The sequence below is a fragment of the Mirounga leonina genome, unplaced genomic scaffold (assembly GCF_011800145.1).
Source record: "Mirounga leonina isolate KUSES-001 unplaced genomic scaffold, KU_Mleo_1.0 Mir_172, whole genome shotgun sequence".
NCBI lineage: Eukaryota > Metazoa > Chordata > Mammalia > Carnivora > Phocidae > Mirounga > Mirounga leonina.
Window position 1 is genome coordinate 3,003 of NW_023270442.1, and position 17,000 is coordinate 20,002.

At 39.3% G+C, this 17,000-nt stretch overlaps 1 long non-coding RNA gene across 4 annotated transcripts in view; it reads left to right on the top strand.

The window, feature by feature from the left end:
• The first annotated feature begins 3,732 nt into the window (after nt 1–3,732).
• LOC118018770 overlaps nt 3,733–17,000 on the top strand; it is a 266,689-nt gene continuing 253,421 nt past the window's right edge. For all 4 annotated transcript variants that reach the window (XR_004681475.1, XR_004681474.1, XR_004681476.1 and 1 more), the window contains exons 1-2: nt 3,733–7,057; nt 8,739–8,821. This is a non-coding gene — a long non-coding RNA (uncharacterized LOC118018770). The remainder of the gene's footprint in view (nt 7,058–8,738; nt 8,822–17,000) is intronic.

Genomic DNA, 17,000 nt, shown 5'->3' on the forward strand with positions numbered 1-17,000 from the left:
TCCGAGGGTCCTGGGATCGAGTACCCCATCAGGCTCCTTGTTCAGACAGAACCTCCCCTCCCCTTTGTCACTACTCACATTGGATTGTGATATGTCATGATATGAACTAGAAAGAATCCTGGTGAGCTGATTGCCCAAAGCTATATTACGATCAACTTAAAGCATATAGGTATATTTCTCACAATGGAGCTTAGTGATTTTCTAGAAAAAAAGCTTTTCTTTGGAAATAATCTCAAAAGAGGAAGGTTTTAGGGCAATGTGATGGTTAATTTTATGGGTCAACTTGTCTAAGCTATAGTCCCCAGTTACTTAATTAAACTCTAACCTAGCTGTTGCTGTGAAGACACTTGTAAATGTGGTTAACAACTACAATCAGTTGACTTCAAGCAAAGGGCATGAACTTTGATAGTGTGGATGGGCCTCACGTCAGTCAGTTGAAGGCCCTGAGACCAAAAGCTGAGGTTTCCAAAAGAAGAAGAAATTCTGCCTCTAGCCTAAGGCATCAACTCCTTCCTGAATTTCCAACCTGCCAACCTCCATGATTGCAGGAGTCAGTTCCTTACAATAGATCTCTTTACACACACAAAGACACATACACACACACATGCACAATTGGTTCTGTTTTCATGGAGAATCCTGGCTGATACAGGTAGGCAATCATTTTTGTATTCTTTTATTTATGCCTCAGGAGTGGTAACATGAGGAGTTTTCTAATAATATATGTTAAATGGATCAATGAGTAACCAACTGGAGATTCAACTACTATAAAAGTTAATATTGAGGCTTTGAAGTAAGAAATGTAATTTCAGCCTTATGATGATACAATATTGAAATTTTCTAGAAATAAATGGGAACACTCATACATTCATGCTTTTTTTTTGTCTTAAATAAAATAAACTAGTTTTTTTTCCCCCCACATAAACTTGAAGTAATGTTGCTCTCTAGGGCTCTAATAGTTTCCAATTTCTCAGCAAGTAAGGATACAGATTTTCTCTTAATTTCTGTATTGAGTATATTTCACATATAAAAATTTTTGGTGCCCTCTGGTGGACAGAGTTCAAAAAATAAGAAGCATATAAATATATAATAGTCCCCCCTTATCCAGGGTTTTACTTTGTATAGTTTCAGGTGCCAGTGCTCTACCTCTGTTGGGAAGCAGATGATTCATTCTCCTCCTGACAAAACATCAGAAAGTCAATAGTAGCCCAACACTACGTCACAATGCCTGGGTCACTCACCTCCCTTCATCTCATCACATAGGCATTTTATCATCTTACCTCATCATAAGAAGGGTGGATACAGTCCAGTAAGATATTTTGAGAGAGACCACATTCACATAACAATATATTACAGTATATTGTTATAGTTGTTCTATCGTATTATTATTGTGGTTAGTCTTTTACTGTGCCTAATTTGTAAATTAAACTTTATCGTGGGTATGTATGTATAGGAAAAAACAGAGTATGTATAGGCTTCAGGGCTATTCGTGGTTTCAGGTATACCCCTGGGGTTTTGGAATGCTTCCCCCATGGAAGCATGTGTATAGAGCAGTCTACTATTTGAGTATGCTCTCAAAGTTCCTTTCTAAATTTGGAAATCTTAATGCATTTTTTCACAGAAGAAGGGAGATTAGCACCTCAGATTTGTTTACAAATCCCTATTATAATACATGAAGTACTTAAAATATGGCATCAAAAGTAATAGAGCCTAACAAAAAGTGAGACAATGATTCCACAAGAAGAAGTGTTGAAAGCTATCACTTGGGAATCCATTACCATCTCCCTTGCTGTGGCCTTGACTACTGAGGAAGGCTGGAATTGCCTGGATCCCTCCTTGAGGTGCTTCCTTGGGCAGGGACATGTATGTTTTGGTGGAGAAGAGCTGGGGGGGTGGGCAGGACATACCTGAAGGTTTTTAGGAAAAGCGCTTGGTGGGGGGCGGGTCATGGAAAGAAGTGAGGCAGAGCTCAGCTTTGAGTAGGGTAAGAAGACAAGTTTGAGAGAAATAGGTGATCTTGGGAATAAGGTACATAATGGGATTGGAGGAACAAGAGTGACTTCAAAGACAGGTAGAGGGCAATAAAGAACAATGGTAAGGGCTGTGGTGCATTGAAGCTGGGTTGTAGCCACTGGAAATAGCTGATGGTTAAGTTTTTAAGAATTCTTGGGGTGCCTGGGTGGCTCAGTTGGTTAAGTGTCTGCCTTTGACTCAGGTCATGATCCCAGGGTCCTGGGATTGAGTCCCACAGCAGGCTCCTTGCTCAGTGCCTTCTCCCTCTGCCTGCCACCCCTCCTGCTTGTGAGCGTGTTCTCTCTTTGACAAATAAATAAAATCTTAAAAAAAAAAGTTTTCAAGAATTCTTATGAGCCAGTTGTTGAGCCCAGACATTATTAAAAATGGAACCATATAAACTTACAATTAAGTAATTTTAAAAACCAATATACACTCAAAACTCATTGCTTCCTAATTATTTTGCTACATTTTACTATTATTTAGTAAAATCACCTATTGTGGTGATTTGTGTGTTTTGTATATGTATGGTGAAAACACTATATAATGATGGCCTGCTGTGCATCTCCTACCAACTTCATTCAGTGACCAGTAGCTTGTAGTTGGTCATGTTGGGGATATTTTTGTCAAGGAAATTGGAAAATACTACAAATCAAAGCCCCCGGATGGTTGTGAAACATTGGCCCCCACACCACTGGATAAGAGGTCTCTTTAGGAACAAAAGAAGGAGCTTTCCTATTTTATTATTTAATTTAATTCAACTTATTCCACCATCTATGCTGGATTGTTGCTCAGGTTCATTTATTCATTCAACAACATTATTTTATTGAAGTATAATTGACATACAACATTGTATTAGTTTCAGATGTACAACATAATGATTTGACATTTGTATACATTGCAAAGTGATCACCACAATAAGTCTAGTGGCCATCTGTCATAATACAAAGTTACAATTATTTTTTTTCTTATGATGATAACTTTTAAGATTTACTTATTTAGCAACTTTCAGATTTTCAATACAATGCTACCAACTATAGTTATCATGCTATATTACATCCCCACAATTTACTTGTTTTACAACTGGAAGTTTGTACCTTTTGATACCCTTGTCTCATTTTACTCACCCCCCAACCCCCTCTCCTCTTGCAGTTACCAATCTGTTCTCTGTATCTATGAATTTTGTTTTGTTTTATTTGTTCATTTGTTTTCTAGATTCTACACGTAAGTAAAATCATACAACATTTGTCTTTCTCTAACTTCTTGCACTTAGCATTAATACCCTCAGGGTCCATGGCCCATTCATGTTGCATATGGTAAGATTTAATTCTTTTTAATGGAAGAGTGTATATATATATATATATATAGAGAGAGAGAGAGAGAGAGAGAGAGAGTATATATATATATGTGTATATATATATATTTCATTGTGTATGCATGTGTATGTGTGTATGTGTGTCTTTATCCACTCATCCATTGATGGACATTTAGGTTGTTTCCATATCTTGGCTGTTGCAAATAATTCTGCAATGAACATAGGGATGCCTATATCTTTTCAAATTAGTGTTTTTATTTTTTTCAGATAAATACTTAGAAGTGGAATTGCTGGATCATATGGTACTTCTAGTTTTAATTTTTTGAGCAACGTCCACACTGTTTTCTATAATGTCTGCACCAGTTACATTCCCACCAACAGTGCATAAGGGTTCCCTTTCCTTCCCATCCTTGCCAACACTTGTTATTTCCAATCAACAGTAATTTTTGATTCTCTCTTTGCTGGGAGACCATTTTCCATGGGTCATCGTGCTTTTGCATGTCCTACAAGAGAGGCACTGACTGCCATTTGTCCCAGAATATCCTTTCAGGGATGTTCCTGTAGCGAATGGCTGTGGAAGATAGAGATCATGTCTCCCTCTGGAGCAAAGGGCCAGCATGCCTACTGCCGTTGTAAAATTTTTGGATTCCTTTAAACTCAGGATCTCTCTCGTACCAAACCCACTGTGTGTGCAGGTGTCACCTGGTCCTTTTGGTGTCACCCTGTAGGACTTGGGGTTCAGGGAACTGGTGCAAAAATGCCAATATTCTGGCTTCTGCTCTTGCTGTAAGTAATAAATTGTCCTTCATCTCTAACCCAGAGTCTCATGTTTTCTAACCGGCATCATTGAAACTGTGGCAGGCTGCCTTCCTGGCTCGCAAGTAGGGTAAAAGATCTGACCCTTCCCCTTCCTTGACAGACTGTGTGTCAGGCACTGGGACAAAGATCCTGCCCCTGTAGAACTCAAAATATTTTGGGGGATTACAAACAAAAAGCATTAGCACTAAGCAATTATATTGAGAGAAGGATTGAGAAAGAATTGAACAGTGCTGTGATAGAGTAGTGAACCAGTCAGGACGGAATCTACTTCACACAGGTTGTTGGGGAAGTTCTCTCTAATGGGTGGTCAAATAAGAAGGGGCTTAGGACTGAGGGGTGAAGAGGGGGATTATGTAAAATAGTCCAGGATGTAGTGACCTAATGAGGTAGTATTTGTTGACTGATTAATGAAGAGGATTTTTAAATTGGGAGGGGTTACTTTTCTCATTACCAAAGTCAATAACTGGGAAGGGGGGGCGTCATCTGTCATAGTAATGGCAGGGGACTCCTGCCCTTTTCCTACGTTGGAATCACGTGAAATTCCAAATCTTGTGTAAAGATTTGGGATTTGAGGACATCCCTGGAAATAATACTTGGAAAGTGGACGGGAGGAGCATTAATTCAGTGGGTGGAAGGGAGCAAGGGAGGCAGAGAAGGCTGTAGTGAGTGAGGGAATGGAATGAGTGCACTCTACCTGCCCCCTGCGGTGTTCCTATGTGAGAGTTTATGAGTCAGGGACAAACTGCCTGGAGTTTAACATTTTCCTCCTCACCATGATTTTGGAAAATTAGGTAGCAAAATCCATGGAGTATAGATACAGTAACTGTTGAGAATTAGAGTGAAGATAGCCCGTGTCAAGGACTGAGGAGAAGATTTTTGAGACCCAGTTCCTGACACTTAACTGGTTGCTTGGTGACCTCTCTACTGTCCTTATTATAAGATGTGGAGCTTTTAACTAGAGTTTGCTTTCATAGCTTCACGGAAGACCTGAGACTCGAGAGCAAAGGCAGAGAAGTAGAATATAAAAGTTCCCTTATGACTTCCACAAATGTGGGTTTGAGTATTTCTGTGGATTTTAGAAATATGAGTTAGAAGTTCCACTTAAAGCAATTTAAGAATAATATTTTATACCCAGTTATTTTTATTGACATAAGTGGGTATTGCATAATATGTATTCTAGATGGAATCTGTAAATTGATTATAATTGCCTGTTTCTTTTAGCACCAGCCATTAGACAACCTAAAGGTATGTACAAAGTGTCTCTCCCTGGATAATAATTTTTTTGCTGGCTTCCAGAGAGTTTCCAAGTAAAATGCCAGCAAAATAAATCTTGAAAACATCCAAATGGCTTGACTGTAAAATTTTGTTTAAATGAATATATTGCTATAATAATGTACCCTTACATTTACCAAGCACTCAACATATATTATCATAGTCCCATAATAATCCCCCCAAATACTTATTTGTTATTATTCTCTCTCTCTCTCCCCGCCCCCCAGCCCACCCCTTAACACAGAGGAAGGAACAGGCTCAGAGTTGCTTCAGGTCACATAGTTACTAAGTAGCTGAGTCAGGAATTTGATTTTGAACATCAAGCCTTTTGAACATCAAGGAGTACTCTCTGATCTAAGGCCTTAAGAAGTTTTTGCACATTGTCCTTTTGTTCCTTCCCTTTTAGTTTATGGGAATATCCTTGCTCCATGCCCTGAATCTCGGGGTCACTACCTGTTCTTGCTGGTCCAACCTTCCTCTGCTCACAGGTCTGAATTAAGTTCCGAGCCCCAGTTCTTGTCCTGTGGAAAAGCAGGATTGTTGCCTGTCTTGAGTAAAGTGGTGGTGCTTTCTCCTACCCTAAAGTTTTGGAATATTCATCCAGAGAGTGCCCTTTTGCTTGAGATTGGGCTGTCATGGGCTATCATGAACACTGATCCCAGCACAGTTTAACTTAACATCCTATGGGTGAGAAGGATAAAACATATCCATTCCTTATTTAGAAAAGAAAGTCAGGGCTAAATATGTATGTTTATTAGGGAAGAAACTCAAAGATACTGTTTCTAATACAACCATCGTCAGGAATATTTAAAACTATCAACTATCTGGGGAACCTAGAAAAAGGTTGTATTTAGGACTGAAAATATGAAGTATGAGAAGAAAAATTCTTGACACAGTCAGTTGGCAAAATCACTTAGGTAGAGGGGAGTTTTTGAAAATAACAAAATAACATAAGAAGTACATGAAACTATAGATGTACAGTTACTAATCGGGGGAACTCAATGTAACTACCGCCTAGATCAAGAAATAGAGCATTGCCATCTTCTAGAAGCCTCTTCCTGAACACAAAGCTCTCCTTTGCCCCTCTGTAAAGATGATTTTTAGGATAAATTCTTTTTTTTTCTTAAGTTTTGATACCTAAGTTTATTTATACTATACATATATGTATGTAGTGTGTGTATATATATGCAGTTTATATGTGGTATGTATGTAGTTTATGTAATTATGGTTTAAAAGAATATATATGGGGGTGTGTATAAGTATATATAAATATCTTAACCAATGTTCTCATTAGAGAATATATCAGCAAGATTTATGAACTTCTCAAGATTAGGCAACCTTACTCATTTTTACATATCTGCTACCTAGCACAGACCCAGCAACTTAAGGAGGATGTAATAGCTTGCAATAAATTTGTGTTGAGCAAATAAATTATAAATTGTTAATTAAGAGATCATTATTTCCATCTATCTTTTAGAGATGATTTTGATTCTGTGCTGGAATAATATATATATTGAGATATAAACTGATTTTTTTTTTCCTTTAGTATCTCCTAAACCGTTTCCTCCATTTGAAGAGTTATGCCTTCTGTCTTCATTGCCTTAGGGAATGGAAACACAGATAAATCAGATTTCAGAAGAGGTAAATAAATCCTTGGCTAATCTATTTCTATTTCTAGTAGTCAGTAATAAACACTGGATTTGGAAGATTAGATAAAGTGTTGTTTTTTCTGCTCCTGAGTCTCCATCCAGAGAAGGAAGAAGATAAGAAGGCAAATAAGAGACTAGGTGTGAGCAAACAATGAATCATGGAACACTTCATCTAAAACTAATGATGTAATGTATGGGGATTAACATAAGAATAAAAAAAAAAAGAAAAAAAAAGAGACTAGGTGTGAGGCTGTCACTGAAAACGAGAGGCCGACACTTGCCTGTTTGCCTTCCTTGGCAGCAACCCTAGGAGGATTACTGACACCTCACAAAGGCTCGGAGGCTCTCAAATGGAGGGGGCTGTGCCCTAGTGTGCTGGACCTGCCTTGTCCCAGCTTGCGAGAGCCAGTTGTGAAATTTGTAGGAGTTTTGCAAGCTTGTTGGTGACACACTGGTAACTTGAAATCAGCCAGGGTAAGAGGTTTACTCTCTGGAAATTGGCAAATGCTACAAACCAGTCCCCCACTGTACCCTGCAGAGCCGGTTGTTAAACATTTACCAGCACACCACTGGATCTGTGCCTCCCTTCCCAGGTGGCACCTGGGAAAGTAGACGGACTGCTGAAGACCAGCCGTATTCTGAAATTTCACATCAAGTGTAAAATTTATGGTGCGATACATCCAGGAAGATGGTGTCAGTCAACCTCCCGGGGCTCCTGCCTATCTCTCTGTGCCACAGGGAGGTGTAGAACAATTTCCCATGCATCCAAGAGTGAGACAGAAGTACGAAAGTCTCTCAGCCAAGGCTAATAATTGAACTGAGGCCCCAGAGTGGATGGGAGAGCAGATGACTGTTTTCTGAGCTCCTTGGAAAAGGCCTGGCAATGATTGAGCAAGGGCCAAGTTTGAAGGGTCTTGAAGTTGAGGCCAAAGAATGACGTGCCAGTAACCTGAGTGATGAATCACCCGGAACTGGGGTAAGCAAGGTGCATCTCAAAAATGCTTATGTTGACAGATGACAACCCCACATCTCCAGCCACTCTCTTTACCCGGATATCTTGGCACAACTCTGTAAGCCCCTGGAACTTAAACTTGATCCCAGGGAAAAAGGAGGATAAGGGTTGGAATTAGGGTGAAACTTGTGAGCACCCACCTCGGGTACAGAATTTAATGGGGTGCCAAAAAATTAGAAGGGGGAGGAAAGCATCTTGCTAAAGGGCAAATAAAGGGAAGGTGAATATAAATGTTAAGTGAGAATGGGTTTTGCAGTGGATTTAATGAAGTATGTCCATATGTCTATTTGTAAATACACATTTGTAGTAGAAGTCACCCACATGATTCACCAGCAAAGCCCAAAGCGAGCAAAGAATTAATCTCTTTGTTTTCTTTCATTCGTGGATGTGCTTATGTATTTTTATCGCCAGGTGGACCAATTGATTCTCCAGTTGGCTTCTTTGTGACATACAATGTCTTCTTATATAAGAAATATGGCACTTTATAGATTTTTGAAATCCCTGCTCCCTTTCTCCCCACCTTCATATTTGCCTTCACTCTTGCCCTTTCCTCTGTTTAGGCAGCTCTGCCATTCTGTGCCCATTGCTTGGATAGGAATGTGAAGGGTGGAATCAAACTGCTTTCCATTCTGTTTTTTTTTTTTTTTTCTTTCTTCTTCAGAATGCTAACGGATAGGAGGAGAATAGAACCTCTCCAGACAGATAGCAAAATTTCAGATGAATTTGTGGACTCTGTGGATAAAGGTATCTATGCCTTGCTCCTTTAGGATGCCATTTGTTTCTGTTTCCTGGTTGGATCCTCCTGACTTATACACTATGCTGCCTGTCTTTGATCTCTATAAGCCTAGAATTTAGTTTAATCATTCGTGGGTGGTATACATACATATGACCACTCAGAATACTTAGTAGCACTGTTCTCCTAAAGTTTCATATTTGAGGCAGTGACTGCATGACATGTCTGGAGATGTGGCACCTCGGACAGTCATACAGATGACCTGTACTCCCGCATGGTACGGACATAAAATAACTCTTAATTTTCAGGAATCTCTCAGAAGTAGCAGAGATTGTATTGGTCCTGAGAGGAACATACAGAGAGAGAATGAGATTTATTATGAAGAATGAGATTACAAGATTATGGAGGATTGTGGAAGATGATGGTGAGTCCAAATTCTACAGTGAGGTCTGGCAGGCTGGAGACCCGGTGGTACAGATGAAGTCTGAAGCCAGTCTGCTGGAGGATTCCCTCTTGCTCAGGCCTTGCTGGCCTTTTTGTTCTATTCATGCCTTCAGCTGACTGGATGAGGCCCACCCACTTTATGGAGGGCAAACTGTTTCTCTCAGAGTTCACCCATTTAAATATTAATGTCATCCAAAAAATACCTTCCAAGTTGATACACTAAATTAACCATCATAGAGAGTGTTTGGCAGAAATGATGTATGCCTCTTACAAGCTGGGCCTCTCAACCTCCCATGCACAATCCTTGATGCCTGCTTTCTTTGGCAGAGGGAGGCCCAAGGGAGGCAGAGGATCTAGGATAGGATTCTAAGCCCTGTTGGATGAAGGAGCCACCAGATGGAAGGAAGCTGGGTCCCCGAAAAACTAGATGAAACAGAGCCTTCATTCCACCTCTGTCTCTCATTGAAGTGTGACAATATTAACTCAGGGTTAAGACAATCTAGGGGTAGGAATTATAAAAAGAATAGCCTGGAGCCCAAGACACTAGGAGGTCTGGGGGAATGAGGGTATTAGTTGGGAGACTTGAACAACCATACTGAAGGGAGGGGGCACTGGGGACCCAGATGGGGTGGAAGAAGGAAGAAAACACTGAAGGTAACCCTCCAGGTGCTCTGTTCATCCTTCTGTAGAGGGCAGCTTCAGTGAAATGCACCTGATGTGACCCCTAATGGTTACTTGCAGCCATAATTCAGCGTGTATCTGGAGCAGTGACTGCAGCAGAAAATCTGAAGGTTGATTCCGAGTTCCTTCACTTTACAATTTTAGAACTTTTGAACTGTGCAGGCTGAGAGCTCTTAGTACATATTAATGTTAGATCGTTCAGGTGGAGAAGGAATGAGGATGAATGCATCTAGACCAGTTTCCTGAGACTGACATTTATGCTGTGTATAGATTTGGTCACACACTTGAAGAATCAGAGAGGATCATAGGGCAGACAGAAGAGAATTACATGATTCATCGGTTTCTCAACTGACTTTTGGCATAATTCAGAAAGAGTGCAGAGAAGGTTCTGAAGAAATCTCGTTGAATAAATAAACTTGAAACTACTGAATATGTGATTTCCTTCTCTATTGTTGTGAATTGGGAAAAAGATTTAAATTGTAGAAACAGCAATATTTCCAGCAAAATATCCACAAATTTAAAATTCAACTGCAAATAGAAGAATACGTTTATTTATAATCGATTTGAAGGATTCCTCTTTTTGGGTTGTTTTGTTCAGTGCATTTTATACTGGGAATCCAGGACGGTAAGTAGGTAACACACTTTCTGAATACTTTGTGAGTAAATGACTATTCCATGTTAGTTGTCTATAAAGGACAAACAGAAGACCCAGTAACTTGTATTGGTTAATTTAGAAGTTTAATATTGTAGAGATTATAAGTTATTTGAGATGTGTAGATATCTGTGTTCTGAAGAAGAGAATTTGTATTGCAATCATTATTATTTTGTGACTTGATCTAATCAGTTTCAATAAACATAATCTAGTGAGAGCATCAAAAAGTGTCCAATTAGTAGATGTAATGATTCTTGACTCTCTCAAGAGGGCAGCAAAACCGCACGGCTCAGTTCTCAGAGATCCGGATGAAAATCCTAAAAAGCAGTTCACAGACATTCCTTGACCCTATCATTCATATTAGTCCAACTAATTAAACATAACATTATGCTGAAATTTGTATTGGCATTTTATGGAAGTTTAACCTTTCCTTTGTGAAACGAAAGAAAATCTTTTTTTGTCCTTCTGGTTTAGAGAGAAGAACTATACTTGCCTGGGGTCTCCAAATGCATTGTTTAAACAAGGCTAAGTGCTGTTTTTGTAGGATACTGTGGATAATGAAGTAAGAGCTTCTTTCCCCTCAGTTACTTGATTTCTGATCAGATGATGGTTGTGCTTGACTATTGGGGTCATTTTGGAAATTGCCTTTCCATTCATGATCTGTACCAGGTAGAAAGACCTTCAAAAATACATATAACCCAGAGTGAGGAAAACTTGAAAATTGGCCCTAAGATGAATAGGGAAATGGGAGAGAGTTGAACACATCTCTGCCACCTCCATAGAGGGGGATTTGGTCATTTCCTAGACCAGATGACAGATGAGGTTTGTTCTTAGCACTTACCATATCTCCTTTCAGTACCTTCTCTGTTCCTGGTTCTCCAGGTGCCATTCTTGCACCTTGGAGGTGGTTGAGTGATCCTGGAAGGTGTTACCTAATAATGATTCAAAATATTTCTTCTCTCTGGTGTATTTACATTTGATAAGGATTTGTGAAGATTGGAATGTTTTCAAGGTATAAAGAAATGAATCATAGAATGCTAGCATTCTGGTCCTTAGCAGTTTATCCTTTGTATACAATAGGCTTTCAATAAATAGTTATTAAGTGAATGAATGAAGACCTAGAAAGATAAATGAAAGATATAGCTGCTCTTCTGTCTGTCCAAAGTACAGAATAGAAATTCTATTTCTTTTTGTGAGGCTAAATTTGATGGGAGGAAAATTTAGTTTATTGTAATTGGAAGAAGCACAGGTAGATTCAGGCAGAATATTTGATGAGTCTTCATTACATTATACTGAATAGGTTGAGTAGGGGTCAAAGCAGGTTTAATAGCATGGTTGTCACCATGAACAAACTTAAAGTCTAAATTCAAAAGATTGTTCTCATCTTCCAACTCTTAAGGTTTAGTAAGAATTAAATTTTGTGAGAATTAAATTTCGTATTTATCAAGGACTTATTTTTTTGCAAATCCCTGTGCTACTTTGTATTGAAATTTACCACACAGAATAAAAAGAATAAACTATACCCCCATCTTCAAGGAATTTATAATCTCCCTGGAGTCCCAAGACAAGCAAACATGAAAACATTGGTAACCATAAAAGGTATAGATCATTAATGCAAATGAGTGAGTGGCAATGCTCCTGGATTAAAAGGGTTCTGAAGAAGAGGAGATCAATATAAGTTTGAGACCCTGGGGAAGGCTCACAAAAAAGGGGTCTCAAGCTGACTCCAACTACAGTGCAGGCAGGCTTCCGATACAGCAAGGAGGGGAGGGTGTGCTGGAGAGAGCACTTTGTTAAGGATGTAAAAGTGATGAGCATGGTAAATTCAGAAAACAAACTAGAGCAGAACTGCAAATTGGAAAATAGTGAGGGCTAAAGTTGGGAAGGAATCTCGGGCCCATGGTATAAAGGTTTTGGGGGTTCAAGCTGTAGAAAAAGATGAACCACCTAATATTCTTGCATAGGTGAATAATGAAAAGACAGTCATATTTCCAGAAAGTTAACCTTTCTTCACTTCCATTGCTGGAGAAACCATCAAGACCCTGTGAAATAGCAGGAAGAGGAGGAAGGTTTAGGGATTGGTAGGGGACAGTAGGACCTGTTTAGTTCTGAACTGTGAATATTAGTTATTAAGCTGATTAGGTTTTCAAGTTTATATGATGACATATTTTAAGAAAGTACACTTAGAAATAATGAATCTGTGTTTCAGTATCCACACTAAGATAGTATTATTAGTGGTAGGTGCCAACCTGAACCCCATGAATGTATCATAGTCACCAGAAACCTACTTAAAATAAGAGATAAGATCTAATGATGGTACGATTTTATTTTTCACTAGGAAGCTGTTTCTAACATCAAATACTGGTAAATGAATGGTTTGTTGGAAGGAAATATACCTTAATAGAAAGCCAACACTTTTAGTCAAGAACATTTTTTTGTTGTTGTTCTAAATGGAAATTTACTACAGAAGCAGTATTTCTTCCCTTGAAATGAGCATGTATTGCAGAAATAGAGGACAATTTTATGCATCAAACTCATGTCTTTGCCAGATTGCTACTGTGCATGTTCATGATATGAATATTATCACTGATAACTCATCAGTTTTAAACTGGATTTCACTTGAAGCTGCAAATTTACCATTCTCATGACATTTGAAAAGTGATTTTCTCATAGAAAAGTAAAAATAGGGGCACCTGGGTGGCTCAGTTGTTAAGCATCTGCCTTCGGGTCAGGTCATGGTCCCAGGGTCCTGGGATCAAGCCCAGCATCGGGCTCCCTGCTCAGTGGGAAGCCTGCTTCTCCCTCTCCCTCTCCCCCTGCTTGTGTTCCCTCTCTTGTTGTGTCTCTATCTCTGTCAAATAAATAAATAAAATCTTTTTTAATTTTTTATTTATTTTTTATTTTTTTATTCTTATGTTAATCCCCATACATCATTAGTTTTAGATGTAGTGTTCCATGATTCATTGTGCATAACACCCAGTGCTCCATGCAGAATATGCCCTCCTCAATACCCGTCACCAGGCTAACCCATCCTCCCACCCCCCTCCCCTCTAGAACCCTCAGTTTGTTTTTCAGAGTCCATCGTCTCTCATGGTTCGTCTACCCCTCCGATTTCCCCCCCTTCATTCTTCCCCTCCTGCTACCTTCTACTTCTTCTTCTTTTTTTTTTCTTAACATATATTGCATTATTTGTTTCAGAGGTACAGATCTGAGATTCAACAGTCTTACACAATTCACAGCGCTTACCATAGCACATACCCTCCCCAATGTCTCTCACCCAGCCACCCCATCCCTCCCACCACACCCCCCACTCCAGCAACCCTCAGTTTGTTTCCTGCGATTAAGAATTCCTCATATCAGTGAGATCATATGATACATGTCTTTCTCTGTTTGACTTATTTCGCTCAACATAATACCCTCCAGTTCCATCCATGTTGTTGCAAATGGCAAGATCTCATTCCTTTCGATGGCTGCATAATATTCCATTGTATATATATGTACCACATCTTCTTTATCCATTCATCTATCAATGGACATCTTGGCTCTTTCCACAGTTTGGCTATTGTGGACATTGCTGCTATAAACATCGGGGTGCACGTACCCTTTCGGATCCCTACTTTTGTATCTTTGGGGTAAATACCCAGTAGTGCAATTGCTGGATCATAGGGTAGCTCTATTTTCAACTTTTTGAGGAACGTCCATACTGTTTTCCAGAGTGGCTGCACCAGCTTGCATTCCCACCAACAGTGGAGGAGGGTTCCCCTTTCTCCGCATCCTCGCCAACATCTGTCGTTTCCTGACTTGTTAATTTTAGCCCTTCTGACTGGTGTGAGGTGGTATCTCATTGAGGTTTTGATTTGGATTTCCCTGATGCCGAGCAATATTGAGCACTTTTTCGTGTGTCTGTTGGCCATTTGGATGTCTTCTTTGCAGAAATGTCTGTTCCTGTCTTCTGCCCATTTCTTGATTGGATTCTTTGTTCTTTGGGTGTTGAGTTGGATAAGTTCTTTATAGATTTTGGATACTAGCCCTTTATCTGATATGTCATTTGCAAATATCTTCTCCCATTCTGTCGGTTGTCTTTTGGTTTTGTTCACTGTTTCCTTTGCCGTGCAAAAGCTTTTTATCTTGGTGAAGTCCCAATAGTTCATTTTTGCCCTTGCTTCCCTTGCCTTTGGCGATGTTTCTAGGAAGAAGTTGCTTCAGCTGAGGTCGAAGAGGTTGCTGCCTGTGTTCTCCTTTAGGATTTTGATGGACTCCTGTCTCACATTGAGGTCTTTCATCCATTTGGAGTCTATTTTGTGTGTGTGGTGTAAGGAAATGGTCCAGTTTCATTCTTCTGCATGTGGCTATCCAATTTTCCCAACACCATTTGTTGAAGAGACTGTCTTTTTTCCATTGGACATTCTTTCCTGCTTTGTCAAAGATGAGTTGACCATAGAGTTGAGGGTCCATTTCTGGGCTCTCTATTCTGTTCCATTGATCTATGTGTCTGTTTTTGTGCCAGTACCATACTGTCTTGATGATGACAGCTTTGTAATAGAGCTGGAAGTCCAGAATTGAGATGCCGCCAGCTTTGCTTTTCTTTTTCAACATTCCTCTGGCTATGCGGGGTCTTTTCTGGTTCCACACAAATTTTAGGATTATTTGTTCCATTTCTTTGAAAAAAGTGGATGGTATTTTGATGGGGATTGCATTGAATGTGTCGATTGCTCTAGGTAACATTGACATCTTCACAATATTTGTTCTTCCAGTCCATGAGCATGGAACGTTTTTCCATTTCTTTGTGTCTTCCTCAATTTCTTTCATGAGTATTTTATAATTTTCTGAGTACAGATCCTTTGTCTCTTTGGTTAGATTTATTCCTAGGTATCTTATGGTTTTGGGTGCAATTGTAAATGGGATCGACTCCTTAATTTCTCTTTCTTCTGTCTTGTTGTTGGTGTATAGGAATGCCACTGATTTCTGTGCATTGATTTTATATCCTGCCACTTTACTGAATTCCTGTATGAGTTCTAGCAGTTTTGGGGTGGGGTCTTTGGGGTTTTCCACATAAAGTATCCTATCATCTGCAAAGAGTGAGAGTTTGACTTCTTCTTTGCCAATTTGGATGCCTTTGATTTCTTTTTGTTGTCTGATTGCTGTGGCTAGGACTTCCAATACTATGTTGAATAGCAGTGGTGATAGTGGACATCCCTGCTGCATTCCTGACCTTAGGGGGAAAGCTCTCAGTTTTTCCCCATTGAGAATGATATTCGCTGTAGGTTTTTCATAGATGGCTTTTATGATATTGAGGTATGTACTGTCTATGCCTATACTCTGAAGAGTTTTGATCAAGAAAGGATGCTGTACTTTGTCAAAAGCTTTTTCTGCATCTATTGAGAGGATCATATGATTCTTGTTCTTTCTTTTGTTAATGTATTGTATCACATTGATTGATTTGCGGATGTTGAACCAACCTTGCAGCCCAGGGATAAATCCCACTTGGTCATGGTGAATAATCCTTTTAATGTACTGTTGGATCCTATTGGCTAGTATTTTGGTGAGAATTTTTGCATCCATGTTCATCAGGGATATTGGTCTGTAATTCTCCTTTTTGATGGGGTCTTTGTCTGGTTTTGGGATCAAGGTAATGCTGGCCTCATAAAATGAGTTTGGAAGTTTTCCTTCCATTTCTATTTTTTGGAACAGTTTCAGAAGAATAGGTATTAATTCTTCTTGAAATGTTTGGTAGAATTCCCCTGGGAAGCCATCTGGCCCTGGCTTTTGTTTTTTGGGAGATTTTTGATGACTGCTTCAATTTCCTTAGTGGTTATAGGTCTGTTCAGGTTTTCTATTTCTTCCTGGTTCAGTTTTGGTAGTTGATACATCTCTAGGAATGCATCCATTTCTTCCAGGTTATCTAATTTGCTGGCATAGAGTTGCTCATAATATGTTCTTATAATTGTTTGTATTTCTTTGATGTTGGTTGTGATCTCTCCTCTTTCATTCATGATTTTGTTGATTTGGGTCCTTTCTCTTCTCTTTTTGATAAGTCTGGCCAGGGGTTTATCAATCTTGTTAATTCTTTCAAAGAACCAGCTCCTAGTTTCGTTGATCTGTTCTACTGTTCTTTTAGTTTCTATTTCATTGCTTTCTGCTCTGATCTTTATTATTTCTCTTCTCCTGCTGGGTTTAGGCTTTATTTGCTGTTCTTTCTCCAGCTCCTTTAGGTGTAGGGTTAGGTTGTGTACTTGAGACCTTTCTTGTTTCTTGAGAAAGGCCTGTATTGCTATATACTTTCTTCTTAGGACTGCCTTTGCTGCATCCCAAAGATTTTGAACAGTTGTGTTTTCATTTTCATTGGTTTCCATGTATTTTTTTAATTCTTCTTTAATTTCCTGGTTAACCCATTCATTCTTCAGTAGAATGCT